Source organism: Podarcis muralis, chromosome 3 (assembly GCF_964188315.1).
Source record: "Podarcis muralis chromosome 3, rPodMur119.hap1.1, whole genome shotgun sequence".
Classification (NCBI taxonomy): Eukaryota; Metazoa; Chordata; class Lepidosauria; order Squamata; family Lacertidae; genus Podarcis; species Podarcis muralis.
Window position 1 is genome coordinate 82,502,269 of NC_135657.1, and position 20,327 is coordinate 82,522,595.

Below are 20,327 nucleotides of genomic sequence, written 5' to 3' on the forward strand. Positions count from 1 at the left end.
ATGCTCCTAGCTTTGCCCTGCTCATCCTGACCATCTGTGCTGCTGTCTCATCATCTGCCACCATGAAAGTGAGAGGAGGGTTAGAATGGGAAAGACTGCGGCAAACCACAGGGGTTGTGTTGTGTCTTTGTACAACTGGAGTGACCCACTGATAGTCAGGCTGCACTGTTCCATGAAATATAATCTTCAAAACAAGTTGGCTTGCCTTTCATTGTTTTGAACAAGGTCTCTGGTTTAAGATCACTAGGCATATAATTTTTCTTTACTAAAAAAAAAATAATAGCTTGAAATTTTTCGTAAGCCTCTATGCCATTGATGTTGCTCTTGAGAGCCTAAGACCTGTTAGCTGCACTGCTTCTAAACCGCACGACCAGGCGATTTTTGTTCTGTTTTCATAAACAGCTTAGCCACTGATCTTTCGGGAGAAAATGCACAGTTGCAAACAGCATGTGGGTTACTTGGGTTTAACCGCAAATGTCAAGTTTAATTTGGAGCTAGCAAAATGAAGGGGCTCCCGACATAAAGTTGGACAGCTCAGCTCTGCATGTCAGTTGGCAGAGTGCATGGGGGTGACCTCTACAGGCTAATGTCGTCATCTGCTAATGGCTATTGGAGTCCAAGGAAGGAAGGGGGAAACTTTGCTTTGCTTGGGCATTTTTTATTGCACCCAAAGTATTACAGAGGAGACTTTCATGACATATTGCGTGCCTTTGTGAGGTTCGTAAGAGCCAATTCGTGTCACAATTCATGTAGTTGTTTCCTCCCAGTGGCAAGTGGGATTCCATTCTGCGCCAATCATAGCTGTCAGAGAAACCATGGCGTGAGTCAAGACTCCTTCCCACAATGATATAATCAGCTCTTATCCTGAGCTCCCTATGCCAAACAGATGACCTTCACCCATTGGTTCCTCTGCTACAACCATTAGGCCTCATCTGAAAACGATTTCTTACCTTAGAAAGCCAGTATATGCCAAGTTAGGATTTTGGGTAGGGATGACGAAGATATTTGATTCAGTACATACTGGAAGACAGACTTACTAAATGCACACTTTCAAAAACACCAAAAATTGAAACGTAGCCACACTTTGAATATTGCAGTGCAGTTCCCCAACCAACTAATGTGTCCAAAAAGCCACATACTGGGGTAAAGTATGCATTAAAAATGCATAGGTTGATGAAAATGACATACAAAAATGCATTATATCAGAGAAAATGCTTTGCAAGAATATGTATATCAGGAAAAATTGCATGCAGCAATGTGTGCCAGAGGGAGGAAACGCAGTTAAATGCTAACTGATATTCATGATGATTTAAAAATAATAATCACAAATTGCTGCAGAAATGTGGAAAACTGAATTTAGGACTGGGGGGGGGGGGTGAACCCAGACTGACAGATCCATCCACCCCAATGGGTGCTAGCATGCAAAGATGGATTCCTGGTGACTGCTCCTGAACTTTGGAATTATTTTCTCCTGGAGAGTCATATTATATTTGATGTCAAAGGCCTATGGAACCTTCTGACTTGACTGACCTGTGTCTGACCTGAAAAGCTGGCAAAAGCCTGTCAGAAACGGCTTACAGGATGCACAAGCTACAGTTTCCATCAAGCACAGCAAATCCTATTGTCTCTGTAATCAAAGTTTACTTTTCTTGAGGACACTGTTTGCTGAAGAGAGATTATTCTAGCTGTTCTTGCAGAAGCTATTGTGCTGAAGAAACCAAAAGTTTGAGCGTGAAACTAGACCATCACACCTAAAACTAACATTTCTGCTAGTTGATTTTTCTCCTCAGGTTAACACACAGAAATGCTGGTCAGCAGAAAGCCTGATTCAGGCTCTTGGCTCAAGGGCATGTGTCTGAACTGTTTGCAGATTATTGTTCTCCAAGTTTGTTTCTGCAAGCTTGTGTTTGTCATTTTTACATGTAAGCTGAAAGTGGACTAGTGAACTTTTGTGACATCTTGTTGCAAGTAATGGCCAATACAGTATCTATGCAAACTTCATTCCCTGAAAGAATTAATCAAGTCTATTTGTCCAGTCTAAAGTCTGCCTGCCTACATGCCTGTCTTCCCTTTTCAAGGACTTTTGTGGTTGTAAGTTGGGCATGGTAAGTGTGTGTAGTTCTTTTCTGACACATTAAAACTTGGGAATATGCATCAAGCAGAAATAATGTTAGCTGCTGTTTTTTCACACTGACTTTGTGTGCCCCCCAAGACAAGACTTCTAATCCTTGGACTGGTCAGGTTATCCAAACAATCCTCTCTCCTCTTCATTGGTAGGGAAGGATGAATCTGTCCATTTGGGGTTAGTTGGTTTTTTAAATCCTTATGAAAATTTATCCACAGTTTATTGTACATTTTACAATTCAAAGTGTTGGTGCTGACCTTTAAGGCCTAAGCAGCATCAGCCCAGTATAACTGAAGGAGCATCTCCAGCCCCATTGCTCAGCCCAGACACCAAGGTCCTCCTCCGAGGGTCTTCTACTGGTTCCCTCACTGTGAGAAGTGAGGCTACAGGGAATCAGGCAGAGTGGCGCCCGCCCTGTGGACCACCCTCCTATCAGATGTCAAGGAAATAAACAACTATCCGACTTTTAGAAGACATCTGAAAGCAGTCCTGTTTAGGGAAGTTTTTAAGGATTGGTGTTTTTATTATGTTTTTAGATGCGTTGTAAGCCACCGAGACTGGCTGGGTGGGAAACCCAGCCAGATGGGCGGGGTATAAACAATGAAATTATTGTTAGTATTATTACATTTCTCCTAACATATAATTTCTGAAAGCATTCTCCTCCAAGTCATTTTTAAAATATTGTTTTCATTTTTGGACAGATTACTTGGTTTGCATTGCAAAATTCAGAGCCCTGCTGCAAAAGGATAGCTGTGTTTCGGCTCATGTATTATTTTGGGAAATTAAGTAGGTTGACACTAAAATGCAAACTGAATTTCTCCCACAGCCCCACTTCCTGGCAGTAAACAAATGAATAAATAGAAGTGGAACTGGAAGAGGAATGTTTGCCTTTACTTTTTAGCACCTTTAAGAAGATGGTAGAGGTGTGCGAGTTGCTAGCCAGCATCATGCAAGCGCATGGGTGCTGGTGTGGGTTGCATGATGCTGTCTGCTGACACAGCAGTATTTGCACAGAGCTGGCAGCAGCACTCTGCAGCCTCGGGACCAAGCAAACTACTGTACAAGTTACTGTTGGGCAGGGAAGAATAATGTTAGTTACTTGTACATGTTCTCAGGAAAGAGCAGGCTCTAAGTCGAATTACATGCACAAATGAACTCTCTTATTTATTTTTATTATTGAATTTATATACCACCCTATACCCAGAGGTGTCAGGGCAATTCACAAGACAAAATACATTATTCCAAAATACATTATTCCAATGAATGTTGCCAGTGCAATGACTGCTGCGCTGCTCTGGTAAGATGTGAATGGGGATCACTATTTCTTCCAAGAATTATGAAATGTGTGAAGAAGCCCAAAGTGATTCAGCGGTACATGAAAACAGAATGGCGTGTGTGTGTGTGTGTGTGTGTGTGTGTGTGTGTGTAAGAGAGAGAGGGAGATTTTACAGAATATGTCTTTGTTTTACATGCAGTTGATGACACCCAGGTGAGAGGTGATAACCTTCTTAAAGAAATAAAAATTAGCACTGTGCTGCAGATTCAATTAATTTCATGGGGTATTTTTCGCCACACATTGGACTTTGAATATCCATTGACGTAAAAGAACATTTAAATCTGACTCATGGCTTTGAAAAGCACAACTTATTTCATCTCTCATTAATGTGATTTTCATTTCATATTTTAATGATCTAGTTATTTGTACAGCCTAGGAGAAAAAGATGTCATGATTAAAATGTGGAATGGGGGAAGTCTCGTCAGAGGAACAGGCAACTTGTGGTGAGAATGCTAATCAAAGTCCCAAACAGGGACTGTTTGGTTCATGTTTTTCAAAGAGACAATGTGGATTTCAAGGAAACATATGTACTGATTCTCCTGCCTCCCGCAGGAACAAAGACCAGGCAAACACCACACTCTTGATGGATGACTGAATCAATATGGTAAGCGTTGAGAAAATATAAAACCACAAAGGAGGACCAAGGAAACTAGAACATGAAAAACAATGGATACATCATAACTAAGAATTAATCTATCAAAAGGCTTGCGCTACAAGGGCAGAAATCCAGAAATCCACTTCTACCACCCAGCAGTGAAATTGCTTTCAATCACGCTCAAGTAACAACCACAAGTTCCTCATTTTGCATTTGTTTAAGAAAAGTTGGGGATATTGTCCAATGCAATCACTAGTTCATCAGTTTTCTGAAGTGCTTTCAGAAGGCAGTAGCTATAATATGGATGTTCTGAGACAACTGGGAGTGTAACAATGCTGAATGTTGTGTGACTAATAATTGAAATCCTAATGAAGAAAGAAAATACCATCCTTTCGTTTTGAAACTGGCTTTTCCATAGAGATCTTTTATTTGCACATTTGTTTTGGGGGTTTTTTTGGAGGGAAGAGAGAGTTTGAAAGCTGGAGCTGCCCCAATTCATTAACAGAAAAAGAAAAGACAGTACTGAGGAATAACTGCAAAAACTGTTATGTCAGTTAAGGCTTAGAAGTGAGATGTCAAGAGTTTAGGAAATATCTTGAGCCCTAAAGATTAATCTCTTGCATACACAGAAAAGCAGAGGCTATGTTGAAACACCCCTTTTGAAAACACACCCAATAAAGTGATAAAATACAAAAGATGTTACAACCTGGCTGTTTTCCCGTATGTGATCTGGAAGAGATATTTTCAGCAGATTCAATATTTAAACAACTGTACCCGCCAAAGACCATATGCTGTTTTCCAACCAATATCTTAAGCTTATCGGAAAGCCTTTAGTTCCACACAGGGAGAAATTAGGAAATTGACTGCTGTACTTTCTCTTTATGCCTGTGCTTCTTCATGGTTGCCCTGGATCACCGGGAGGACACCAGGGGCCTATTTCTAATGTCATGCTATGGATTTACTATACATGGCTTCTGTGGGGAAGCCAGGAGGAAACCTATTTAGCCCAAAGGGATACTGTGCAAATAACACCAAAGTAATGAATTAGCAGGCTTCATAGTGGTGAGCCCAGCAAGTCAGAGTAGAGGGACAAAAAAGTGTTAATTCCAGCGAAAAAGGTGTGGTGGGAGTATGTAATAATTCTAATGGCAAAACACTGGGTGATGTCCAACATTAGCCAGTAAACCCATTAAACTCAATCGTCTTAAATTCATTAATTTCAGTTTATGCCTTAGTTGAATATCACTCATTACTTTTGTGTGTGTGTGTGTGCTAGTTTTTGTGTTCAGCTTCAGGTACATTTTTGCTGTTTTCAAACACATTTTTAATCACTGTCCAGAGTTCTATAGAAACTTCCCCCCAGGGTATCTCCAGTGTCCAGAACTCTGTAGCTGCTATACTCGTAGTCCTCCATTTTAGCCATCCCCACCTTAGATTTTATTCTTCTCAGCTTTACTGCCTCTGAAGTTCATTAACATTCATTCAAAACGTTCATTTGCCGCTGCCTCTGTTTGCTTCTCCTCCTCCATCCCATCCATCACTTTATATGCAGGCAGGGTCAAAGTCGACATCTTCAGTCTGCTCCTGCAGTCACACCATGACCCCTCTGGTCCTCCTTTGTTTACACCCAGCTGTGTCAGGGCCAGTGAGGTGCGGCCGGCAAGACTGCTCCTGGCTACCTCCCAACTGTGGTCTATAAATAAATTGACTGTGACTCTTTGTCTGTTAGGCTGATGACCTTATTGTTCATTTCTAGACCAACGCTTCTATGATACACAAATCAAGAGATATCACTTTCATAGGTACTATTGGGGCTCTGGCGTGGTGTCACGTAGGCTTTTCTCCTGAGTCTTCACAAAGCTCTCCCTGTCTCGGAGAAACAGCGAGTGGGATGCAGCAGGCTCATTAAATAATGCCTCAAATTTTCATTATGTATTGGATTGCACCACAAAGGTACTGTCACACTTCAGTTACTCAAAGTAAAGTGTTTCTGAACCAAACATGTTCAGCCCCCTTTAAGCCTGAGGAGTCACTAGACAAACGCACAGCTCTCCAGAGAACGAATGCTTGGTTCAGCAGTTCCCAGTTCTGAAACACGGGAGACACACTAAGCATCTCTGATCTGTGTGCACAAGCATCAGAGTGAAAATGACAGGCAGAGCTGTGGAAAGAGACAGATCCTGTATTTGAGAAAGTAAAAAAAAAAAAAGGTATAGGTCACTGAAAACCTTATGACAATCACTGGAATTATTTAGAGAGTGTGTTTCTGTTTCAAGCAAGGGGTTTCCCCTCCATACCACCAAAAATTGGGGAATACCACAGATTCAAGGCATAAGAAGAGACTTTCCAATAGATGCACACAACAATTTAATTAATCACAACACAGAACACAGAATGCTTTGAAAGAATGTATTTCTCGGGTGTAATATTTCTCATATGCTTTCTTCAAAAAGAGCTAACAAATAATATCCTAGTTCCTACAACTGCTTCTCCATGGAAAGAGTCTAATCATTTCATTGAAACATGTTGAGATTGGAGCCGTAATTAAACTATTTCTTGCATCTTTTGAATTATCTCTTTTGTGCCTTTCCTTTTCCACACAACATTAGTCAGCCCCAAGAAAACAGCACAGGAAGTGGTACAATCCAGGAGAACTGTTCCTGGACTGTACTATTACAGATTGCAGATGAACATGGACCCATTGGAGGGCAAAGAATCCTGCCTGCAAATACAAAATTGCCATATTAGAGAGGCGCTAGGCTAAAATCATTTGATGTGCTTGTGACACACATATTAAGCTATAGACGTGTATCATACACAGAGGGAGAAATATTGAATAGTGATTTCCCTGCCTGAAACCTGAAGTGGTGCACTCCATGCCGGTACAGTGTTACCTGAAGCTCAATCAATGTTTGTGTGAACTAGACCTCAATTCTTTTATGCACAAGGAAGATAACCCACAGTAGATAAAAAGGCTGCAGGTGGGTCATCACTATTCAATGTTCTCTCACCTGCTCTGCATGTATAATACAGAGTGTTACTGCTCTATCTCCAGCTTGAGTCCCAAAGCAATTAGGGTCTGCCTGCCTTTCAGCAATCCTAGTAGGTGAACGACCCCCACTGTAGGAAACTTGGTCCTTTGTTTGTTGTCCTAATGCCAATAACACTTGGAGGCTGTGTTATGCAAAAATTGTGTGGAAATTATGCTCAGAACAATTTCCCTCACAGGGAAGTTTGTAAAATGCTCTTTCCTCACAATGCTTTTGGGAAATAAGGACCCCTTCATATCCTGGGTGAGGAAGGACCTGGAAAAGGAGCAAAAGTGGGAGCTGGTTTAGTAGTCAGAGCCATAGAGAGGGATGCAGGCAAACCAATTGCTGGCGGCAAAGCTGGAAGCTAAGGAATATATCCCCCATTATTATTCTCCTAGCCAGATACTAGAAGTGTAGTTTGAAAAGCTGGGGTTCGTCATCTTTTACTACTGTTCACAGGAAGGGGAAGCTTAGTGAAAGATGTTTCCAGATTTGGCTTCTTTAGTACCTTGAATATAAGTAGCATATCAGACACAGAATATATCAGACACATATCAGACACAGGCATCGTGGTTGACTTTGTCAGAGAGTGGTCCCTGACTGACTCCAGCTACAAAAACTAAGACTGCTGAACATACTTGAGCTGGGGTTGGGGGGGGCGTGTTGTTGCTGTTATTGATATTAATTTTTGTATCATTTTAGATATTTGATTTATGTGTGACTTTTTAAATTTGATTGTGCACTTTTTGGTGTTTTATTCATTGTTTATGACTAATTTTGTTATGTTTGTAATTATGTAATTTTTCATGTTTTAAGACGCCATGAAAATGGTTTTAACTATGCAAATGCAGCCTACAAATAAAATGATATGTGCATGTATGTATGTATTTTGATTGACATTTCAGTGCTACTGTTTATGTTTGAAGCCAATAGCTTGAGAGGTTGTCCTGAAATAGGGAATAGCCAATCAGGGAGGATCTGAAGATGGGGTGAAGGAAAATTCTAAAGTATTGTCAGGAACAGGAACTAGTGTGAGACTAGAGATAAGAAAAAAATGTAGATATTTATGTTTGCTGAAATATAAAAGTATAAGGATCAGCTAAGAAGAAAAGGTGGAGGAAGGGCAAGAAAATATAGATAGATACCAGAAACTAGGTACTGAGATAATGGAAACGAAAAATCATATAAAAAAAAGCATAGTGGATAATTGGAAAGCTGACATAAAGTGAAAAGGGTTGAGCGTAGCATAAGTCAACGTCACGCACAGAACAAAGGAAAGTTGCTGGATGAAGAGCTGAAGTTATTTAGCTGGAAGATTTAGAAGAAATTATAACTGCAAGAAAGGAAAATTGTCAGAGAAGATGTGCATAAAGGAAAAAATAGACCTTGAAAAATGAGGGGGAAAGAGCAAAGAAATAAAACTGTGTGACAGGGTAACGGAGGAGCTGCGGTTTTTCAAACCTAAAAACCATGTGGGTGATATCAGGTACAGAAGAAGTGTCTAAATGTGCTTGCTCTGAAAATGTTTGAAATATAGGGGACCCAACAAAAGGGCAAGGAGCAGCAACAAGGAAGAACATCTTCCAGCAAAAAGTGTGGTATAAATAAGAGCCAAGTGATAAACAACACCTGCAAAATAGCTTTTAAGTTACTATGTGCCACACTGTTAATGTCATCGTATGTGCAAAAATGTGAATTGGACAACAATATGTAGGACCACTATTAACATAATTTACATTCCAAAAACCAAGTGCTTTGTAAACATGATCAGGTTCAATAGATTCTGAGATGGAGCTAAGTACCAGAACATTTTTTTCAGCCATGAACAAGATCTTATATAGGCATAGCAGTTTGCCAGAGGGTACAAGTCAATCAGTTCATAGCCGGTCTTTTAACTGCCTTGGTGTTTGCGCAGAATGTAGATGAGTTCAGCATTTTAAAGCATTTCAGAGGAGGGCCTGATATAGGCCACCTACTGTGCTTTGATATTTCACCTTCAGCCATGAATCCATATATTCTGAGGTATGCCAGGTCAAGCTTAGGCAAGATGGACTCCAAAGTTTTCACTAAAACTACACAATGTTTTCAGCAGAGATGAATGGCCCATTTGGACTGTACATTTACAGCATTGCTATAGCATACCAGTTCAAACAGTCATGCATTCCCCCAAAGAATCCCGGGAACTGTCGTTTGTTAAGGGGTCTCAGCACCCTTATTTCCCTCACAGAGCTACACTCCCTCACAGTGATTTAAGAGTCAACCTTCCCTTTCCACAGAACTCTGAAAATTCTTTGAAGGAAGCCATGACTGTTTAAAGTGGTATAATACTGTTTTGAGTACATAATGCAAATGGGGGGGGGTGAGGGGCGTGAGGTGTTGCTGTTACTTCCCATATAGTGACAATCCCAATCAACCACTCAACAGCATGACACAGTTCCCCTGGGGGCTTGTGAATTTCTGCTTGAGAGACAGACAAAATACATACGGTAGTGAAATGAAGGCTAGCATCTGGCTCTTCACTTTGCAGACATAAAAAATGGTAAAGATCACACCACAACCTGCTTGAATCAACAGTAACAAAGCAGTTTTTATGTGGATTTAATGCCACTTTTATTATGTACGGTATATATACATCAACCCAATCTAATAACTGCCAAAATTGGTTATTGAATATTTTAGACTTTGTCATCTACATTTTTATTTTTGTACACTGCCTGGACAAGATGATGGATGATAGATAGATAGATAGATAGATAGATATAGATAGATAGATAGATAGATAGATAGATAGATAGATAGATAGATAGATAGATATAGATAGATAGATGATAGATAGATAGATAGATAGATGATAGATAGATAGATGATAGATAGATAGATGATAGATAGATAGATAGATGATAGATAGATAGATGATAGATAGATGATAGATAGATAGATAGATAGATAGATAGATAGATAGATAGATGATAGATAGATAGATAGATAGATAGATAGATAGATAGATAGATAGATAGAGATAGATAGATAGATAGATAGATAGATAGATAGATAGATAGATGATAGATAGATAGATAGATGATAGATAGATAGATAGATAGATAGATAGATGATAGATGATAGATAGATGATAGATAGATAGATGATAGATAGATAGATAGATGATAGATAGATAGATAGATAGATAGATGATAGATAGATGATAGATAGATGATAGATAGATAGATAGATAGATAGATAGATAGATAGATAGATGATAGATAGATAGATAGATAGATAGATAGATAGATAGATAGATAGATGATAGATAGATGATAGATAGATAGATAGATAGATAGATGATAGATATAGATGATAGATAGATGATAGATAGATAGATAGATGATAGATAGATAGATATAGATTCAAACGCCACTGTACAAAAGAGAAAACCAGCAAAAGTCCTTCATCTCAGTCAAGAAAGGCTGATTCGGGACTGCTTCACTATGTGCAAAGATTGTGTTTCTGCAGGAAAACCATTGTGCACGTTCCTTCACATCACATGCACATGCCCAGGAGCCTGAATCAAGCTGCCATTCCCTGCTGTGGTAGTTAGTACAAAGGTGTTTGGGACATGAATCTATTCTTCATAGTTTAAATGTTTGCAATGGGAAACGCTACTGTTAAAGTCGCTGTGCTTGCAACGAGGGATGGGGTGGAATTTTGATTCAGTCCACATTGAAAGACAACGTTAGAAGAGTTACAGTTTCCAACACAGTCATCCTTTGAAATCTGCTCTTCTCTGAATTTTGCAATGCAGCTCACCTGCCAAGTAAACCATGTTGTTGGCATTCATCTGTCTCAAGAGACAATGAAGTGCGCCTCTGGGGGTGAAGTCAAACTGCTACATAAGCAGCACTGAAGTGACCTTGCTGGGATGCAGACCTGGGCAGTGTTTATGGAGATCCTGGGCTACCCAGACGACAAGACCCCCCTCTTGGCCTCACTGATGTGGTCCAAAGGAAATCTGAGCAATACATCTGACACCAGCTTGGCTATAGGAGTTGCTGGAAGGAGGCGTATATGGCACCATCCAAGTGTCTTAGGGACTCCATTCCAGATTTGTGTCAGATTTACTCCTTAGCCTTTCTTCTCCTGAAGATGTCCCACAAGGCAGCAGGTACAGATTTTTCCTTGGGGTTTACTCCTGAAGCCTTTCACACAAATGAGTATAGCCGCAAGGCAGCAGAAGTTTAGGGTCATAGCTTTCTGTGTACCGTGTACAAAAATACATATGCTAGGATAAAGTATGCATAAAAATGAATACAGTAGTGGGGGGGGGATCCACAAAATGCAAAGCATATTGGGAAAGGCTGTGTCCCTACATTGTCCTGGTTCTGCCTGGAAGAATCTATTAATTTAATAATTTTGACAATTAATTACAATTGTCTCTAAGTGGTATACAAGCAACTCAATACAATAAAGATAAAAATCTGTTAAAATTATGAAACTGGAATTCAGTTCATCTGGGAGGGAGCCGGTCTGACTTCAGCTGGAATGGAGTTCCATAAAAATCAGAGAATTTAGTGAGAATAATATTTTTTTTAAAAACCCAGAGAAGGACTGATGAGGATATGCATACTGTAGCCTTCAGGGAAAACCATGTTAGCACAGCACAGTCACCTGTGAAAAGATTAATCCTCCCATCCTAATGAATAAAAGCAAAACAGTATTTTAGAAGCTACGTTTAATTAAAGCATGGAACACAACAGGAAGGAAAATTTTCACATTTCTGTGTGTAGGAGGAAATTGCTACAATTCAAATTTAAACAGAATAATAGTTAATAGCGCAGCTCTAAATTGTCACTAATTACAGCATATTAATCCTGTGGTTTCCTTAGGAACATCTGCATCTGCCTGTCACGACCTTTTAAGACAGGAGCGGGCAACCTTTTCTAAGTGTTTAACTAACAGGAGAGGCCCTTCTTCACACAATGTATTTCACTCCTGGTACCGTATGTCATCTTCAACATGAAGCTCCAGCTTCAATGTTGTAATTTAGAACAGGCATCTTATTGACAAGAAACACCCATATATGTTGAACATCCGTCAACTGAACTAAACCTTCTCTAAATGAACAAGGTACCTGACAGGCTTGCTCTTAAGAGTCTATTAAGATTAAAGTTACAATGACATATCTTCGCAGGGGGGTAGATAGGAGCTACAGAATAGGGGAAGGCATGGAAATTGGGGTGGGGGTGTGTGCAATGAAGAGTTGGGAAAGGGAAGGAAGAGAAGTGGGAAATGAGTTTATAAGAGGCATGGGATTGGGGGTGCATCTGAAGATGAAGGTCTGAAAGGTGCTGCAGAATGGGAGGCGATGTTGGTTTCATAATTGTGTGGGAAGTGAACAGGGCACATTGTAATTGCAACGTATGGGAGGAGGAAGATGCTATGGGGGTGGTCTGTGTGTGTGTGCAAGCTGGGATCGCAAAGTGGCCAACCAGATGCCTACAGGAACTCCAATACAGTGGTACCTCGGGTTAAGAACTTAATTCGTTCTGGAGGTCTGTTCTTAACCTGAAACTGTTCTTAACCTGAAACACCACTTTAGCTAATGGGGCCTCCCACTGCCGCCGCACTGCCACTGTGCAATTTCTGTTCTCATCCTGAAGCAAAGTTCTTAACCCGAGGTACTATTTCTGGGTTAGCGGAGTCTGTAACCTGAAGCGTTTGTAACCCGAGGAACCAGGACCTGAGTTCCACAGCACTCTAGCCTCCTGCAGTTTCCAGCAACTCAAATTCATAAGCATTCCCTCCCCTGACAGTGGCAGTAGAGCATATATCCATTGTGGCTCATAACCATGGGTGGCCTCATCCTCTATGAATGTGTCTGACCAAGTTGGTGGCCATCACTATTTGTGCGTGGAGCAGATTCCACAGTAGTTGAAGCGTGAGCTGTGTGAAGAAGTATTTTGCTCCGTCCTTGAATTACCCTCAACGCTGCAACCTTTCCTCTTAGAGAAGCTGTCCCTAGCCCTTGATCAATCTCTTTTTGGAGCAGTGTTCGAAACCAGGGAAGAAAGGCAAGGCGCTACATAGCTCTCGAAACCTGGGTTGTTGTGGGGCGCTGAAACACAATATCTAGTTGCATTTTGTGTCGCCCGACTCGTGCAGCACCGAAAGGGGCTACTCTTGGCAGCGGAAGGGGGCAGCAGGATGCTCGGGGCTGCAAAGTGCTGCTGCTCCAACTTCTTAAAACAGCTTCAGCACTTCAGCGGCAGCGTGGCTGCGAAAGCATCCCGAGACCTTCTCGATTCCCAAGGCAGCAGCAGCAGCAGCAGCAACGATCCTGCTGCCACCATCTTCTCCCTCCCTCTGTTCAGGCGAAGCCTCCCGTTCTTCTTCCCCTTCGCTGGGGTGAGAGGGCAGCGGTAGCAGGATCGCTCCTGCTTGTGCCTTGTGGAAGGAGAGGGTTATTTGGAGCTACAAGCAGCCGCGCATTTGCAGCCCCAAACGGCATCTCGGCAGCATCCACAACGGCTTAGGGTCTGGCGGGGGGGGGGGGGCTGTTCTGCAGCCTCACAGCTCTTCCCCACCCCACCCCACCCTCTCCTTACAGCCGGATCTGCAAAGCTCTCTTTGAAGTCCCGCTTCAGCTCCAGCGATCTCTTTCACGTAGGGCTGGCGGGGAGGAATGTCTACATGCGCGCCAGCAGTGGCAATTGAAATGTTCGGCGCTGTGTACAGAAAATGCTCACAGTGATCAAATTCTCTATCGCAGAATACGCCCATTGCTATGCGAGTTCTAAACACTGCTTTGGAGGCGAGGCGACCAGAGGCACACGATATTGCAAATGTATGCAAACAAACAACCTTCCATGTAGCCAGTGTGCAGTGGCATAGCATGGGGGGCACAGGGGCAATCGCGCCACAGATTTGTCTAATGGCACGATACTGGCAGTTTTATTTCCAATTTCTTTCCTAATGGTCCCTAGCATGGAACTCGCCTTTCCCACAGCCCCGTAAGAGACTTCCAGGTCAGGGCCTTAAGGCACTTGAGGCGACTACCTTGAAGAAGCTAAGCAAGTCTGGCTCTGGTAAGTGCCTTGATGGGTGACCAACTGGCACCTGCATTGTACGCTGCCTAGAAGAAAACCAGGGGCAAATGTATGCAAAGAACGTTCCATGTAGCCAGTGTGCAGTGGAATAGCATGGGGGGGGCAAAGGGGCAGTTGCCTCAGGTGCAAAATTGTTAGGGGGTGCAAAATTTCAACACCTTTTGCTACCTCAATACAGCTGTGTCCTTCCGTCGCTGGGCTCCATTCAAAACGGTTTCTCCATGCAAACCAGGAAATGACGTCTCCAGACAACAGGTCTCTTCTTATCTCTGCAGCTTTGATCTCCTGAGTGATGCAGACACCATTAAGCAGTTGAATGCACATGCATGCTCCATCCATTTTCCTCCTTTTCACACACACTCCAGGCACTGGCAAGCCCCGCTATGCCACTTCCAATGTGTCCCCCCCTCCAGATGTTGCAACTACCGCTCCTATCATCCTGGACTGCTGGCTATGCTGACTAGGGCTGATAAGAGTCCAGGTTCTACAGCATGCAAAGAGTACCACCACATTGGTCACCGCTGCACTACAAGATGAAGTGCTTTTCTTTGTCTGCCTTGTCCCTTCTGCCAGTTCAGTGGATGGCCCTGTGTTCTATTATGAGCAAAGAGGGAAACTTTTGTTCCATTTTCTTTCCACACCTTAAGCACTCCACTGCTGCCTCTGCCAAAGGTAGTGATGTCAGACCATGCTCTCCATTTATTTATCTATCTAGTTAGCCGCTTTATAACCCATCGTAGCTCTCAGGCTCAAAGCACTTACCAGCATATTTGAAACATAAAAAAGCATATCAGAAGGAACCAAAAAGCTAAACTAACGTCACAAATATCCCTGATCCTGCACAGCAGATACTTGGTTGGGAGGCCTAAAGGCTTTAAAGTTCACTCGCCTGTGAAAAGTAAAGTTAATAGAAAGCTCTCACAAGGACACCTAACTGCAGAAGTGTCACCAGCACAATGAAGCAGGGGCATAAATAAAAACCAGATTGTTCATGGACATGTGAGGTTAAAAAAAGGGGGAGAGAAGAGGTGGTGACTGAAGCTGGTTGGCATTTTAAAGAGCTGCCAGTAACCATGACATACGATACGGATTAGCACGGCAGCAAATTCCTGAACATTATGGAATTCTTGAAGTAGATAAAAGCTCCATGAAAAAATATTAAGCTTCAAACTAAAAACCCCAGAAATTGGGAGAATTCTGTGCTAATCTCAATTCAGCAACATGGAAAGAAGCCTTGTAACAAGTCAGACCTGTTGGTCCACCTAGCTCAGTATTCATACTGGCTGACAGTGGCTCACCAGGGTTTCATAGAGGGGGAGCTTCAAGTCCTGCCTAGAGATGCCAGGGAATTTTAAGACTGGGCAAAAATAGTCTCCTTATTTCTCATCTACAGTGGTACCTTGGGTTACATACGCTTCAGGTTACAGCTGCTTCAGGTTACAGACTCCGCTAACCCAGAAATGGTACCTCAGGTTAAGAACTTTACCTCAGGATGAGAACAGAAATTGGGCTCCGGTGGCGCGGCAGCACCCATTAGCTAAAGTGGTGCTTCAGGTTAAGAACAGTTTCAGGTTAAGAACGGACCTCCAGAACGAATTAAGTTCTTAACCCGAGGGACCACTGTATTTTCAGGGAGTGAATTTGGGTCGGGGTGAAGAAATTTCAGCAAATATTGTAGGGTTGGGTGCATTTTTCACAGAAAATTCTCATATGAGGAATTAGATTATATATTTCCCCTTCTAAGCCCCACAACCATATAATATATACTGCTTTTCTGCTTCCAGTGACAGAGGGAGGACAGAATGAGTTTGAAATGAGACTTTGAGCATCAGATCAGGATGGCTGCATGTTGGGCCCCCATAAATTAAAAAATAAACACAGCTTGATTCAACTTGGGTGGGCAGACTTATCAACAGACTGATGCTATGAACAAATGAAGGGAGCATCAGGGAGATCCAAGCCATGTGGAATTTGGGTGCCCATGTTTATCATACATCATTTTAATGTACGCCACCTTTCCATAGTTAAAACTTACAACTTACAAAGTGGCTTACAACATGAAACAAAATCACACAATTACAAATATAACAGAATGGTCATAAACAATAAATAAAACAAATCAAAATGTATGCAATCAAATCAAACCAAACAATGGCCACATTAAATCATAAGAAGATCTAAAAATAAAGACAAAAAAGAATAATATCACCAGCACACCTAAACAATTTTGTAGCTGGAGTCAGTCAGGGCTACGCTCTCCCAGGCCAGGTGGAAAAAGGCCTGCAAGGCAGGGAGTAGGTCTTCCAGGACTCACAGCCAAGATAGTTGTGAATATGAATGGTTTGTGTGGGTGGATGTGAGTGGTGGCTCTTCTCACTCTGTGCATCTGATCCCACCCAGCACTGCCAATGTGGCCCCTGGAATGTTAATTATGAGATAATACGGCTCTCAGGCTGGGATAAGTTTCTTCACCCCTGCTTTAGAATGGGGGCAGGAACAAATTGCATTCCAACAATAAGCTATTTGTTTAGGGTTATTAGTTATACAATTATATAAGATAACTAATTTCTAAAATTACAAAGGTAAATTTGTGATGCATGAATGTAATTATTTAATTCATACGTGCATTCTTTTCTCAGTTCAGCTGAAAGTATTATAATTAATGCTATTTTAAGAAAAAATGACTGTTAAATTGCTGATGGCTTAGAAGGAAGGGAAACTTTGTTTAAGGAGGAGGTGGTAATTGAAATAATTGAACTTCACGTCGTAGTTCAATTTGCGTTCTGCCTCTTCCTTTTAGCAGTCACGATACAATATGGAATAAATTACTTTAAACTTAAGGCAGCAGTTGTTTAATTTCACTCTTCCTGTGGCAAAGATGGGAAAAGGGGCTTATGTCTGTGGCTTTACACTCAGTGGCTATTAGTAGGCTGTTCTTCTGAAGGATATATATATAGAGATAGAGAAAGAACCAGGTGAGGAACAGGAACCTTTTTTGTTTGTTTGTTTTTTACCCCAGGAGGAAAATTACTGAGAAATGAGGCCTAGGCAGTGAAGAAGCAACAGATAGAGTCATTTTAGGCACGTTGCTGAGCACCACCTGTAATTTAAAGTGCACTTTCCTAGTCTGAAGGTAATTTGAGTATAGCATTCTGGAAGAATGGGTTAACCGCAGGTGCTCCACTAAGTACTTCTGCCTCCAAAGATATCTACTTCTCTTCCCTTGGACGATGAGAAATTCTGCTTCAGGTCTGTGTTTTAGAGCCCTGCCAGCAAGCTGAATATAACCCTATTTAATAAACATTTTATATTACCAATACTTGTGTGGAGCATGAGACAGTTACCAGAGAAAACTTTCCTGAAGATGCCTCTGTCTTGCTTTGTTATCACAGAAATATTTTTAGATCATTTGTAATTGTTTCCTTAATTATTTTTTTCCAAGCTCTGTTTTAATATTTTGATGTTTGCCACCGACGGCTCCTTAAAAAATAAAATAAAAAATTATAGAATCCCCACTTCTAGATCTAATGCATCAGTTTCATTAATGCAATCCAAGGCAGAATAATAGAATCATAGAAACACAGAAATGTAGAGTTGGAAGGGACCCTGAGGAGAATCTCGTCCAACCAGAATATGCAGCTGTCCCATATGGGGATTGAACCTGCAGACTTGGTGTTATCAGCGCCACGCCCTAACCAACTGAGCTATAGTAAAATGGATGACTGTCAATGCATTGTGCCTCTATAAAATTACATGAATAGAAAATACCTAAAGTATTCTAGTTTACGTTTTGTAAAAGGAAGAACAAAGGGGGACTTGTAGTGTGTTTCACGTCTTCCACACATTACAAATCAAGGAATTCTAGAGCAAAAAAAAAACGTACATCTTTTAAGAGAAACATTTGGTGACTGTCAATGCCTGTGACTAGGGAAGAAATGACTTCAACCAGCTGGTCTATCTGTGTGTTCAACTTCCTTTAATTGGGGCAGAGGATGGAGAATGCAGAACCTTGGTGAGTTGCTGTAGGAATGTTTTCTAATTATTACCATGTTGTGGAAAGAAATGTAAAGGCCGGGGGTGGGGTGGTAGCAAAGGAATCGGTTCACTCGTAAAAGTGATGAATGATATAAAGCAGTGGGTAGAGAGAAGGAAGGAAGGAAGGAACTATTGCTATAAATGCTGATCCACAAGAGCCATAATTAAAAGCTGCTAAGAATCAGTCATTAAATTATTTCACTTAGGAAGTACAGAAGCCTAGCATGCTCATCTACACATATTAGCAATTAGCATGAATAACATTGATACTTAACATATCATACCCCACTCATTAAAGTGCATTCAGTATTGTAGGCCCAATCCTGTGGAATTTTTTTCCCCAGACAACGGCTCTCTCTCCCGGCTGAATTTCAGGTGCTTGGCCTGAGTTCCCTATTTCAGAAGGCATTTTAAGGTAGCTTCTGTTTCTATGGTGAATTCTAATTGTTCTTATTCCATAGCTGTCAACTTGCAGATTTGAAAATAAGGGATCAGCAGCCAAAATAAGGGATTTTCAGAGCACAGGTATGTTCAACTTCTGAGTTCCTCCGAGCCAAAGGCAGAAAGCCCAGCCAGCAGCCAAACGAAGCCTCAAGTGTTGGTTCTCACAGCACAGCAACCCGGCAAAGGAGATGCAGCAAGGAAAACCACCGTCACCTCTCCGCTGGGAAGCGCTGAGCAAAGGCAAGTCCCCAGGCAACGCGGTCAATTTGATTGGCACAAGGCATTCAAGCTCCACCCCCCCAGTCATTCTTAGACTCCTTACTGGGTGAGCAACGCAGCCAAGCAACACAGTTGGAGCCTCCCTCCTCCCTGGCCGGGAGGGAGGGAGGGAGAGGAGCTGCTTTCTTTGAAACCCAGGAAATTTAAGGGACATCATCAATAAGGGACAGCAGCGGGACACAGCGCTGGGATAAGGGACTTTCCCGCCAAATAAGAGACGGTTGACAGCTATGCTATTCTTTTCATGTTGTCAGCAGTTCGTGCACACTTAAATTTTTGATATTAAGCAATACAAAAAGAAAAAGGGGGGAAATGCATAAAAAGCAATGTAGTCTTGCCACCATAATTGAATTTTGTATTTGCAGAAGTCCTGTACATATAGTGGCCAGGAACTCTAGACATGCATGCAGAGTTCTGTGCTCACAGGGTTTTCCCTTTGAAAATGGGATTCTTTTAGGGGACAAGGAATGTATGCTTTAAGCCGCATGGACTATTCTTTTACAAATACAGTAAAGACTGGAGAGGGTGTGTAGAGACCAGTGTATAAATCTCAACTAGTCATGCTGCGACAGTAAGTAAGTGTTATAAACAGGTTTACGAACCGCTGGGAAAATCTGCAGGGCAATGACAACAATGACAGCAAACCAACAGTGAAAAATCATGGTCAGGATTAGGAGGGTTCAAGAGTAATCCTGTGGGATCCATAAAATATCTTACAATCCTTCCCTCCAGAGGTGTCACAAATGATGCCAATTTCTAGCAGCCCTCTCCCAATACTATTTAAAAGGATGGATTAAAGATCACCTTTTAGCTGAAAGATTGCGGAAAAGGAGTAAGAAATGTTTTCACACTTTCCAAGGCTACCCTTCAGCAACTGATCATTGCTCTCAACACACTGTGGACATGTGCATTCTTACGTGCCGAGAGAACCTTCTCGCAATATCCAGCAAGTGGGACTCTGCACCAGGGTCCTTTGGAAGGCAGGCATCTGCTGCTCTCCAGATTGGAGCTCCTGCCGCGTGCCTGGACTAGCTGGCCTAGAACCAGAGGAGGGTGAGCCATAGTCCTGGCCTCCAGGAAATTCCAACATTTCAATCCTTTCGAAACAAAGCAAAGACAAAGAGGAGGAGGAGGCAAATCTCATTGCCCCCCTGCAATGCACTTTGCTGCGTTGAAATGGGAGTCCCTGCCTGAGCTCCCTTTGGGCCATGGGACGAGGGTAGAGGGCAGGGCACACAATTGAGATAAGATAAAACTTTATTCTCATTAGCCAATGGCCATAGCAACAGTAAAACAATACAGTATACGCAGAAAAGGAAATTTAATATAAGAGCACAATTTAAAGTCCTGAATCAGCCGTCAGTTAGTGGCCCTTACAGTG